Source organism: Pteropus vampyrus, unplaced genomic scaffold (genome assembly GCF_000151845.1).
Source record: "Pteropus vampyrus isolate Shadow unplaced genomic scaffold, Pvam_2.0 Scaffold136, whole genome shotgun sequence".
In the NCBI taxonomy this organism is placed as follows: Eukaryota; Metazoa; Chordata; class Mammalia; order Chiroptera; family Pteropodidae; genus Pteropus; species Pteropus vampyrus.
In genome coordinates, this window is record NW_011888917.1 from 288976 (window position 1) to 302070 (window position 13095).

A 13095-nucleotide genomic window follows, 5' to 3' on the forward strand; every position below is an offset into this window, starting at 1 on the left:
TTTTTCTACCACTTTAGCTTGAAGCTTTCTAATACTAAAAGACTATGTTGAAATCAGTGGCGATACAACAGATATGACTTTTTGATCCCACCACCAGGAGTACATACAATTCATAATACTCTCCCCTTGAGTATGTATAGCACTTGTGAATATGATAAGATTTCATTGTGTTCCATGACATAGAGAAGGAAATTTTGTAAATGTATTTCAGGTTACTATTCATGGCTTTGATGTACCAAGAAGGAGATTATCTGAGAGGGCCTGACCTAATCTCACAAACCCATTAAATCTCTGTCCAGAAGTCAGAAACAAAGGTGATCAGAAATTCAGAATGAGATATACATTTTCTTTAATAAACTCTTTTTTACATGCTGTATTTTAGTTTGTATTTATTTTAAATACTAATTTCCAAGTTTACTAATTCTTTAGCTGTTTGAGTCTTTAGCTGAAGAGTCTATCAAAGTTTCCATCTCTTATCTGATTTTGCATGTTACCCACATTTGCCATTATTTTTTAACAAGTTAATTACAGTTATTTTAATGTTTTTTGGATTGTTACAAGTTTTCATATCTGAATATGGTACTGATGATTTTTTTGTATCTTAAGAGTATGATTTTTTCTTATTTATTAATATGTTTTATAATTTTTTATTGAAAGATGAAACTTAAGTAGCATAGTAAAAACTGAGGTAAGTAGATTTTCTATCTGAGAAGGACACGTTTCCATTTTCTAGGCCTTAGTGCTGAGGTTTGAGTTAATCTAAATAGGAGTTGGGCTGGTTTTCAGATCTGATGTTGTTGTGTTTACCTTGTATGCACTAAATGCTTCAAATTCCTGCAGCCATATAGTAGGGACTATACTGCCAAAATAATGTCTGTTGGACTCTCAGCTTTAGGTCTGACAGTTGAGTTAAACTTTTTTATGCTATTTAGCTCTGATCCCTCTCACAGAAGCTACATATTACTGGAAGTTGGTAATATAGAATGATGGTGAGTGGAGAAAAACAGGATGCTCTGTTTTTCTTTCTGAATAAGCCTCGGTCTTCAGCAGTCACGGTGTCTCTGGGTTTTACAAGAGTGAGGTTTACAGCTCTTCTGCCCTTTCCCACGCTATAGTTTTAGACCCAGTTCATCCTCTTGCCCCTGCCCCAGGGGTATTGTTTTATCCTATTTTCTTCTCCAGCTGCAATAATTTTCACCAGTGCCCTTAGGGCAATGATGTTTGTAGCCCTTCTCCCAACATATTAAATTCTACTGTGTTATAATGGACATAGTAAAGGGTTCAGGCAGAAATTTGTGCTCATTCTTCAGTTTCTCTTCCCCTTTACCCTAGTAAGCAAAACAAAAGTTTTTGCAGGGTTTTCCCTGCAAGTGGGTGGCAATCTCTTCAATTTCCATAGCCCTAAAGAACTTCACATTGTTTACTGGATCTTGCGTTTTGCAAGCTTTTTTCATGGTGCCGTAAAGAGTAACAAATAGACATATTACCCCAGGGAGTACTCATGTTACTTTCTCCCTCCAGAAATATCTTATCTCCTCTTAAATTTGAGTCTGCTTGGTTATTCTGCTCTGTAATTGGTTGATAAAAAAAGTTTTTAATTTAAAATTAGTCTGGCTCTTATTGTTTCTGTTGTTATTGTAAGGGTGTGAGTGACACTCTTAACTCTCTACATCCTGTAGCAATAACTAGAATTCCCATCTTTGTTTTGAAAAATATATTTATTTTCCATAAAATGTTATTTTTGCTAATATATATGTACTTTTATTTTACATGAACTAATTTGTATTTAAAATGTTCTCTTTTTAAATTATTAAAGAGTAATACGTAAAGGTATAACCCACAAAAACAAAAGCTCTTATAAGAGATTGCTTAAGCATACATTTGGTAAGAGTATAAAGGAGTCCTGAAACAAAAATGTTTTGAAATATCTATTCTAGGCTTATATGGAGACCAAGGAATATCTCAAGTAAATGAGCAGATCTCTGCTTCTGTGTTTTTCATTCCAATATGCTCTACTACTGTACTTCTGTTTGAAAAGTAGTGAGAAATTTGAAAACATGTTGATTTGAGAAGTTCTCCAACAATTTTATCAACCTCATGTAATCCTGCTTTTTTCTCAAGATCTATAATTTAAAGTTGCTCTCATTTTCTATTATATTTGTACTGTAATGTAAGCTGTTCTGTATTTCCGAGATTTAGTGAAAGATTGACAGGCAGCATCCAGCTAAAATAAAAGCTTTCTTTTTATTTTATTGTTAGTTTCGAGTATACAGTATATCAGTTTAGATATTTATATAGTTTGTAAAACAATTCCCCTAACTGCTCTTTCTCTCCTTTGGTTCTCCACCTAGCTATTACATTAATGCTAACTGCTTTCCCTATGCCATGCTCCCCATCCCCTTGATTATCTATCAGCTACTAATTTGTACCTCTTTAACTCTTCACCTCATTTTCCCAGGCCCCCACCCCACTTCCCCTCTAGCTGTCACCAGATTGTCTTCTATATTTGTGGGTCTGTTTTTGATTAGTTTGTTCTTTTTGTTCCTTAGATTCCCCATATAAGTGAAATCATATGGTATTTATCTTTCTCTTATTTCAATCAGCACAATAACCTCTAGCTCCATCCATGTCATAATTCTAATGTTAAGTAGTGAGCATTTAGTTGGGAACTCATTTTAGCTAGTTTATTAATAAGTATTTGCTCAATAAAACAATTTTCTTAAAAGACTTTTCACATTCTAGAGACTTGGATAACGCATAGTTAGTTAATATGAACAACTGGGAGCTCTAGCTTTTATTCAATAACAAAATTGATGTGTTTTGTGTATGGTTCAGAATATTTTCCTTGTAAAAGTGTTATGCATAGCATCATTTGTGTGTTTATATGTGCATACATATTTATGCATCACACACACACACACACACACACACACACACACACACACACACACGCTGAGGTTCTGTCCAGTTATCAAAATCAGTTAATTAGTTAACCAGGCTCTTAAGTATCCCATTTATAAAATGGTAATGCATATATCAAGTGAAATATCATATTTTGCTAGAATTTTTGCTGTAATGAATTCCAACATTAATCCCATATGACTCATCTGTCAGGAAGTGTGAGAATCAAAACTGTTCCTTTTGTTGCCTTTCACTCACTGTGAAAACAGAGCAAAGAACAGTCCCTTTGGCACATTCATCAAAACTATGATCAGCCTGATTAAAATGCAGATATGGTGAAGCTTATCTTTTATCTGCAGTCCAATAGTGATACTTGATTTACTTGAATCTCATTAACACACTGTTTCCATGCCTTCTTTACTATTGTTTGCTGCTGTTACTGGCATCTAATTAAACAGGCACAACTGGAAATTTTGTATGCACATTTGCTCTATATGTCTTTCTGATATCATTTGAAACCTGTCTTCTTACCAGTAATATACTCCTCAGGCATAGCATGAAGGCGGAATGGTAATTTAGTAGTATTCTGCACTGTATTATTTTTGTGTGAGGAATCACAAATCTTATACTTTTTAAATCGAACAATACCCTCTATTTGTTCTTTTCTTTTTTAAAGAATTTGCCACCTGGTATAAAAGCTTTTGATGTCTGAATGACAAAGCCTGCATTTCATGGAATATTTATTTATTATCGATCTGATTTCTGTGGTGATACACATTGTGTATTTCATATTTCTTTCCAGAGTTCACAAAAGTTTATGGTCTATTGTGGAAGATGATACACAATTTATAAAAATGCAGACACAAAATATAAGGAATACAAAACCAAATTTCACATTAATATTTCTATGAGACATACAATAATGCTAAATAAATGTATTTTTTAAGTTTCAGGCAGAGGAGGGCCTTTATGTGATTTTTTTCAAAGTTGAGGTAACATTTGTTTAGAACATTATATTAAGTATCAGCTGTTCAACATCTCTAGGTACTACATTGTGCTCATCACCAAAAATCTAGTTTCCATCTATTACCATACAATTGACCCCCATTTCATGTTTTGCCCTCTCTCCACTTCCCTTCTCCTCTGGTAATCATTGATCTGTTGTCTGCCTCTATGAAGTTGTCTTTGTTTTGTTTTGTCTGTTCATCTATTTTGTTTTTGTTTTTTATATTCCAAATAAGTGAATGTGTATAGTATTTACCTTTTTTCTTCTGACTTATTTCACTTAGCATAAAATCCTAAAGGTCCATGTATGTTGTTGCAATTGACAGGATTTCGCCTTTTTTATGGCTGAGTACTATTCTGTTGCATACATCTGCAAAATTTTCTTTATTCATTCATTCATCAAAGGACATTTAGTTTGTTTCTATACATTTGCCATTGTAAATAGTGCTTCAACAAACACAGATATATATATATCTTTTCAAATGAGTGTTTTATATTCTTTAGAGCTAAGATGAGTTTCCTGCAGGAAGCATAGTTGGGTCTTTTTTTTTTAATAGTTCCAGCCACTCTGTGTGTTTTAATTGGTGAGTTCATTCCATTTATATTTAGGGTAATTATTTATATATGGTGGCTTACTACTGCCATTTTATCTCATTTTCTGTTTGTTCCATATCTTCATTATTTCTTTTCACTTGTGATTCTGTCTGCTATTTTAGTTTGGTGGTTTTTATGATTTTTGTTTTATGTTTTGTGTCTTTGCTGTGTATTTTTTGTAGTTACCATTTGGTTTGAATAAAATGTATCATAAATAAAATAATCTTTTTTTCTACTGATACCACTCTTCTCTTTACAAATTCTCCATTTTGATTTTGTGAGTTCTTTACCAAATTGAAGTAGCTATAGATATTTATAATGTTTTTTCCCCTTTTTACCTTTATGCTAAACCTTACTGATTAACACCTTATTCTAAAATAGCTTTTTTAAATGATTCTATCTATTTATAATATTACTCAGTTTTGTAGAGTTTTGCTGTTTTTTTTTTTCAGGTAGACATGTTCCTTTCAACTTTTCTTGTAAAGTAGGTTAGTGGTAGTGAACTCCCCCATTTTATTTGTCAGGGAAAGCCTTTATTTCTCCTTTATATCTGAAGGTTAACTTTGCTGGATAGAATATTCATAATTGATAGTTTTATCTTTCAGAATTTTGAATATGTCGTTTCACTCCCTCTTCACCTTTAGAGTTTCTGCTGAGAAATCTGCTGACAGCCCAATAGGGGTAACTTTATAGGTTAGTCTTTTTTCTCTGTCTGCCTTAAAAATTCTTTATCATTGACTTTTGACAGTTTTAATATGATATGACTTGGAGAAGGTCCTTTCGCATTGAGATAATTATGTGTTCTGTTAGCTTCACTGATTTATGTATCCAGTTCTTTCTCAAGGCTTGGAAAGCTCTCAACTATTACTTTTCAAAATAAGCTTTCTGTTCCCTTCTAGAATACTCACTATCATTATTTTGCTTTTTCTAATTGAGTAAGATAGTTCTATAGTTTCTTCTTCTTCTTCTTCTTCTTTTTTTTTTTTTAGATTTTCATTCTCTTACCTCTTCCACCTGAATCATTTCTAATTTCTATCTTCAGTCTCGCTAATTCTCTCTTACATATGGTCTGCTTTATTTCCAGTGTTTTCTAATGCATTCTTTATCTAATTTATTGAGTACCTCAGCTCCAGAATTTCTGTTTGGTTCTATTTTAGCCTAACAATCTCTTTGGTAAAGTACTTCTTTTGTGCATTCATTTTATTCCTGAGGTCACTGAATTTTAAATTTTCTTGTAGTTTGTTGAGTTTCTTCAAGAAAATCATTTTAAATTCTCTATCAATTAGAGTCTAATTTTCCATTATTTTAAGATTATTTGCTGGAGAATTGCTATTTTCTTTTGTGATATCATGTTACTCTAACTTTTTATGGTGATTGATAAATTGTTCCTCTGTTGGTGCATTTGTAGTAGAGAATGTCTTCTGAGTTGCTCCTAGTTATACTTGAAAGCTAATGCTCTCCCCGCTTTCCTAACTTTGCTGGTACCATTACTAGTGCCCTTGTTGCTGCTTATACCTCAAAGATCACCAGTGCTTTGCTGTAATTGGTGTCAGGTTTTGGGTGCTGCTTCTATTCCTGGGGCCTCTGGTCTCAGATGCCACAGCAGATTTGGGAACCTCTGGTCTTGTGTGTCACTGCTAGATACCATGGACATCAGGGTCTTGGGTGTAAGCCCCAATGCTGGAAAGGAAGAAGTTAAAGTAACCACCACTGGGGGAGAGAAGGAGAGACTGAGTCTTGGGTACTACCATGATTCTTGGAGCCTTTGGCTTGAGGTGCCACTGCACTTACTGGAACCTCAGGTCACAGTATTCACCACTGTCCCTCTGTTTCCACTGCCTCCACAAGGTACAATCCACTCATCTTCGGATATACAGATGTACAGATCTCAAAAATATCCTGGTTGGTGTGTAGAGGATCCTATTTTAGGCCATGGATATCCTATTGGTAGCTTAAAAGGAAAAGACAAAATGAATCATGCCGCCATGATGCTGATGTCATTCCCTGTATTTCATTTTTATTGCACACATTTTTTTAATTTGTCTTCTATATAGGTTTTTACTAAAGTAATTTAAATCTTGGGAAAATTGGGTTTGCTAAATGTTTCTTTTAAAGCCTTATTTGCGTTATATCACTTCAGGTTTCTCAATGATAGTTCTAGATGACATAATCTAGCTATTTCTCTTTTATTCTTTCTAAAAAGATCCACTTAGCTCCCTCACACCTACAAATAAAGAGACGAAAAGTACGAAAAAGTAGAAATAAATCAAGGAAATATAAAGTTATTTTAAATCAAAATCAACTCCTTCATTCTATGTTAAATTTTATACTAAGAATTCAAAATGGAATCTTTGAGAGTAACTGTCCTTTGTATTAGCTTCATATCTGTGTAGTATTTGGTTCAGTACCCTTAACAGCAGGGAATATATTATTTATTTTTGTGATTGTGCCTCTCTATTCACGTTAACCAAAATAATTTAATTCAAGTCTTAGTAACTGTGAAAGCAATTTGGATACAATCATATTTCAATTCCTGTGATGGTATAATTCCAGATTATACCATCCGATGCTTCTAGTGGAAACCATATGAACAAAAGAAGAATATTTATACCAAATATCTTTTGAATGATTAAAAAGGAAAAAATGATTATTGTTTGCTTTTTGATGGGAAGTAAGTATATATCAAATACATGTATATATAACAGCACACACCAACTGTTGGAAACTGTTCTTCTACTTTGTTATTTCAGTAAACTTGTATATTTAAATTATTCTTAATACTTTTTACATGTGGATACTATGTGTATATATCTAATTTTGAAAAATTGAAAGAACTGTTTAGTTAATTACAGTCTGAAGGTGAAAATCTAACATTTGGTGGTAAGATTGTGGAAGATAGACAGTCGAATATTACTTATGTGGCTATAACTTGATGCCAGCATTTTGGAGGCAAGAATTTTGGATGAATTATGCTTGTTTTGTGGCAGAATAATATTTTTACAACTTTAGCTATAGAAATAGTAGCATGTGTACATAAAGGCATCTATCTATATACACATCTATGTATAATTTATTGAAATATATGTTGTAATAGCAAAACACTAGTGATAATTTAAATGACCATGATAAATGACTCTATATACAGTAAGAGATTCGAATTGAATACTAAGCACATTTTCAAAATTTTAGATAGATCTATATGTACTGAACTAGGAATCTGTTCATGATATATTTGTAAATAAAAAAAAAATAAGTTGTTTAATGTTATGTATTATATTAGTCCATTATGTAAATATATTATCTACATGCATATATGTTTATACATAGAGGTGTATTTCTATAACGTGGATGAGAGAAGGCATCAAATTGCTAACAATGTATACCTATGGGGTAAATACTTAAAAAATCAGGCAAAGAAATTTTCTTTTCCTACCCAGTAGAATTAGAAAAAAAAAATGGCGGATTTTAGATGACTTCTACTATTTAGTATTTTTTTATGCTTCCCCCCCAAATTATACAATTCTCACAATCAATAATACTTTCCAGTTATGCTTCCTTACTGTTAGGTAGTGATACAAAAGTTTTAGCCTTATATGTCATCTATTATTGTTGGTGAATGACAAAGCAAATGCATTTCATACATCTTCTCTTGGAATTCTAATCTTATTGAGAGCAATACAGTGGCTTAAATGAGATAGATCATTATTTTTCCCCCTTTCTAGCATGATTTGATAAGTCTAGGCTGCCAAGGCAAAGCTGTTTGATGAGGTCATTTAGAGACCCATATTTCTTCTTCTGTATTATTTTTATATTCTCACCAGAGTGTTTTTCAACATAGTCAGAATTGGATGACTTGAAGAAGAAGTTGAGAAAACCCAAAGTAACAATTTCCAATAGGCAGGGGAGACTTTCAGGTGGGTGCATATATCATTTCTGCTCTCATTCCATTAGTCGTATGACCACACCTACACAAAACTTTGGAGTGTGTGTGTGTGTATGTGTGTGTGTGTGTATGTGTTTACCTTTTCCCTTACCCTACCCTTAGACCACCATTTAATGTGTTTCATGTATACGTTTTTATTTGAACATAATCTGGAAAAATGCATTATTTGTGTCAAAGTGTCTTGCAATGTATTACAGTAGATGACTGCTTTAACTACATGCCAATTGCCACAGCATGAAAAAAGTACTTGTGTTCTGTCCATTAGAAAAATATGATTACAAATAATAAATAATAAATTTTCCTTCCACCATTATTGGCCATATCAATTAAATGTTGCAGAACACACCAATGTCCTATCTTGTATTCTAATAGGTTTAGTTTTTTCAAAGTTCAAATAATGTTGTCACATTAAGTAGAATCTTCATTCAAAATATCAATTATACAAATCTACTCACAAATGCCCCAACAGTGCCTCTTAGCAAAATATGTTGGATGATGTCATTATAATATACCACAGTTTGTTATAAAATCACTAATGGCCTGGACTAAGAAAAATAACATCAAACATCTAACCATTTTCTTTTAAATTTTAAAATGCATCATTCTGAGACTTTATAAGAATATTTGTATATTTTCAGAATTTGCTAAGTTATGTATCTTTATGAGAAACTGGTACATCTGTTTTATGGGTACTAATATTTCTGAAACAAGTTTTTTTTTTTTTTCTACAAGATTAATGAAATTCTTTTTGATTTATATCTAATGTTTTAACATTTCACTCTCTTTAATCTTATGTATGTAATTACTTTTAACAAGGGCTAATTTAGGTCATTTCCTCGTGATGCATCAGTGAGCATAAATTGCTATTAAATTGTGTCAGTTTTCAGCTCTAAGTCAATGACCCATAGAACCACTTGTACCACAAATGTAAAATGATTCTGTTAACACACAGTAGTTTTCTAGTTTCCCTAATCATTACAATAAAAGAGCATTTATTGTAGATGTCTTCATTCTACCCCAGTAACCTATAAATTAAACTATTTCAGTGCCAAATTTCTTGTCACTCCCTACAATACTATCTAATCATGTGTCAGTTTTTTGTCATTAAGCTTTTATCCTGATAAATATTCACAAACTGCTGTTTCAAAGATCACTGTTTAGATATCCTTTTTCATTCTCAATCTTAGCTTATAGTTATTATTGAAGGTGATGTAATTTAGTGATTATATCACATTCATATAAGCCTGAAATTCAAATTCCAGCTTTGTCAATTTCTGGATATATATCTTTAAATAAGTTGCTTAAATTGTCTAAGACTTGTTATTTCATGTGGATAATACTGTTCTTTTAAGGAGATTATTTCACATCGAAATAAGGTACATAATGCACTTAGTACAGATACCGGTACACATTAATGATGACTATCAATGCTAAATATGATTTCCATTCTCACTATTCTTTATCTGTCATTTTATTTGAAATACATGATGCCAGTTCTCAGCCTACCTCTCTAATTACTTCTTAAAATCTTTGGTCATTATTTCTTCATCCTAATTTTTATATTTATCTATTTCTCAAAGTTTCGTTTTTCCTGTCCACATTCTCTCCTGGGCGATCTTATCCTCTCTCTTTGCTGCGGACTACATATTTGTTTAACCCCCAAATTCATATTTTGAAACTTTAATTTCCAAGTGAAGGTATTTGGAGACGGGACCTTTGAGAGCCAATTAGGTCATGAAGTTGGAGCCTTCATCATGGGATTACTGCCCTTATAAAAAGAGACATGAGTGTGTTTGCTTCTTCTGTGCCATGTGAGTATATCATCTGCCATCCTCAAACCAAGAAGTAGCCTTTCACCAAACACCAAATTGGCCATAACTTGATCTTGGATGTCCCAGCCTCCAGAACTATGAGAAATAAATGTTTGTGGTTAAGCAACTTAGTCAATAGTATTTTGGCTAATGGCAGCCTGAACTAAGATACTCTTGGAATCAAAATCACTCTCAATTATAATCATTCAAATTCTGTAATATAAATCTCTAGTCATACATATTCTCTTAAGATCACTTTAAATTTCATATTTTCTTCAGAATATTTCTAAATATCTTTCTGATAGCTTAATCTCTGCATGTTTCAGTCTGAATTAATCTGGTTTCTAAAGATGTTCTAATTATCCTTGAATTTCAGTTAAAGCTACTTCTATAATCATAGTCATTCTTATTTTGGAATCAGTTGTAATCTTCTCTCACAGATATTTATTTGCCTGATAATATTAATTCTATATTCAGTATAACTCCATTCACACCCTGTATTTTCACTCTGTCACACTGTCACTGAGGCTTTTAGCATTGTCTTCTGGTTTTCAGCATCTCCTATCTCCTTTTGTATTTATGCCAGATTAAACATCTCTATGTACAGTCCCAGGATTCAGTTAATTCCTAATCATTAATTAACATACAAGAGTAGTCATAATTCAGTCTTACCTAGTTCATAATAAGTGATGATAACTGGAAGTAAGTTAGAAGCAAAATAAATAAATAAATGAATAATTTCTGATGAAAGGGAGCAAGACAATGAGTTGTCTAAAAAATTTTTATGTGAATAGCTGGTGAATGCTTTACCTGGAAAGGAAAAGTCATATGTTGTATAACAACGTTTTACATATAGTACTTGAGAAAGTATATATATAGAAAAAAAGTACTATCCATAAATAAGACTATTTTAAAAAATACTGAAATCATGGGAGACTGGTTCCTGAAACAGACTTCTTAACTGATCATAAGTACTGTTAACTTTTAAAATTATCATATTACTTTTCCTGCAAGTAAGTAATTAGAAAATATATGAGTGCTATTAAGAAAATCAATAAAATACTTCTCTTGAAAATTTGTAAAATCTTTATTTGATTAGAGAATCACTAAAATTTTATTCATATGGATAGAGGCTAAGAACCTCTAAGAACATGGTTAGTCATCTCATGTTTACAATGCCAATTAAGGTTACTAATTATCATTTTGAGGGTTGAAAGAATTAACTGAAGGAAATAAAGACAATTATAAGTAGCTCTGTGTAATGTGGTCCATAGAACTTTTTGCCATCTATTGCTTTATTTTGAATATTGTTGATAAATAGTACAGGTGCAGAAAGAGGCAGATAATGGGAATTGACAGATCTAGATACCAATATAGTTGTTTCACCCTAGTTTCATGAACTGAAATCTTCTCTGTGAATGTTCAGAATGAAGGAAAATATATTAAAAACAGAGCCTTGAAAATGGAAAATGCAAATGAAGTTTTTGTTTTTCAGAGTCCCTTCTTAAAGTATAATTTCACCAGGAGGGCTGTTACCTTAAATTTTGTCAGCTAACACCTTAGGTTTCAGCTATTATCTTAATTAACAGCTTACACTTTAGCAAGAACTAGCAGCCATGTACAGCCTGCCCATGGGAGCCCCAGAAGGAAAAAGTGAAATGTTAGGAGAAGCAAATGAAGGTGAATCTGAAGAGAAGAGGTGCCCAAGATTATTAAACCTACTGCATTATTTGCTGGTGGCCAGCTTGTCACTGAAAACACCTGGTTCTTGTAAGAATAAAAACTATTCTGATATATCTGATTTAAGTACAATAGGAAAGGGTTTTGTGTTCTCTTCCCAACCCACTTTCATTACCTCTTTACTACTTCTCACCCTGAAGAGAAAGGTTGTCTTTGGTAAGACAGTGATTGATAAATGATTATTCATAAAAGTTTATTATAAGAGAAAGGCCCTATTAATAAGAAAAACACCTTCTTGATGCTCCACTGTAAACAATTTTAAATATGATGAATGGTTTTTCAGGAGTGGTATACCATAAAAAAATTTGTGAATGCCCTTCAGGTCTAAGTCAGGAAAAAAAATATCACCATGAATTTGAGGATACAGTAGCCAATCACCAGGATAGAGCAAGAACTGGGGAATAGAGGGGACTCAGAAAGCAGAATAACAAAACTGACCGATTAAAATGAAAATAGAACAAATGCAACAAGACTAAAAAGAAAGAACTGCCTGATATCCATCCAAATGCAGCTCTGTGTGGATTTAAATATGAGTTAAAGAAAATTTTAATACTTGGTTTTGGTTTTGTCTTTTGAAATTTGTTTTTATATGTCTGAAAGTAAAATGACCTCTTTTTGGTAAATAACTGCAACTCACTTTCAAATGTTGTAAAGTTTAACTTCAATATCATATCTGTTAGCTTTTTTTTAACTTGTTTTAATTTCTCATATTTATTTTTTGCAATCGAATGTTTGTATTAAAGTATAATTTAGTTTAAATTAAATGCACTGATCTGGGTGTTGCAAATACATACGCTCATGAAATCCACTCAAAAAAGTACCCTAACACCCCTTTCTATTCAATACCCAAGAGACCATCAGTTTTTTTTATTTCTTTCAACTTGTATTAGTTTTACTGGTTTTTAGAAATTTACATAAATAGAATCATACTGTACATAGACTTTTATTTCTGATTTCTTTCCCTTAGGTGGTAAAAAATAGTTTGAGGTCCATAAATTCTGTTGCATCAGTAGTAAGTTTTTTGTTTATTTGTTAGTTTTTGTTTTTGTTGCTGAATAGTATCTCATTCTGTGGATAAACTACAATTTGTTTATCCATTCT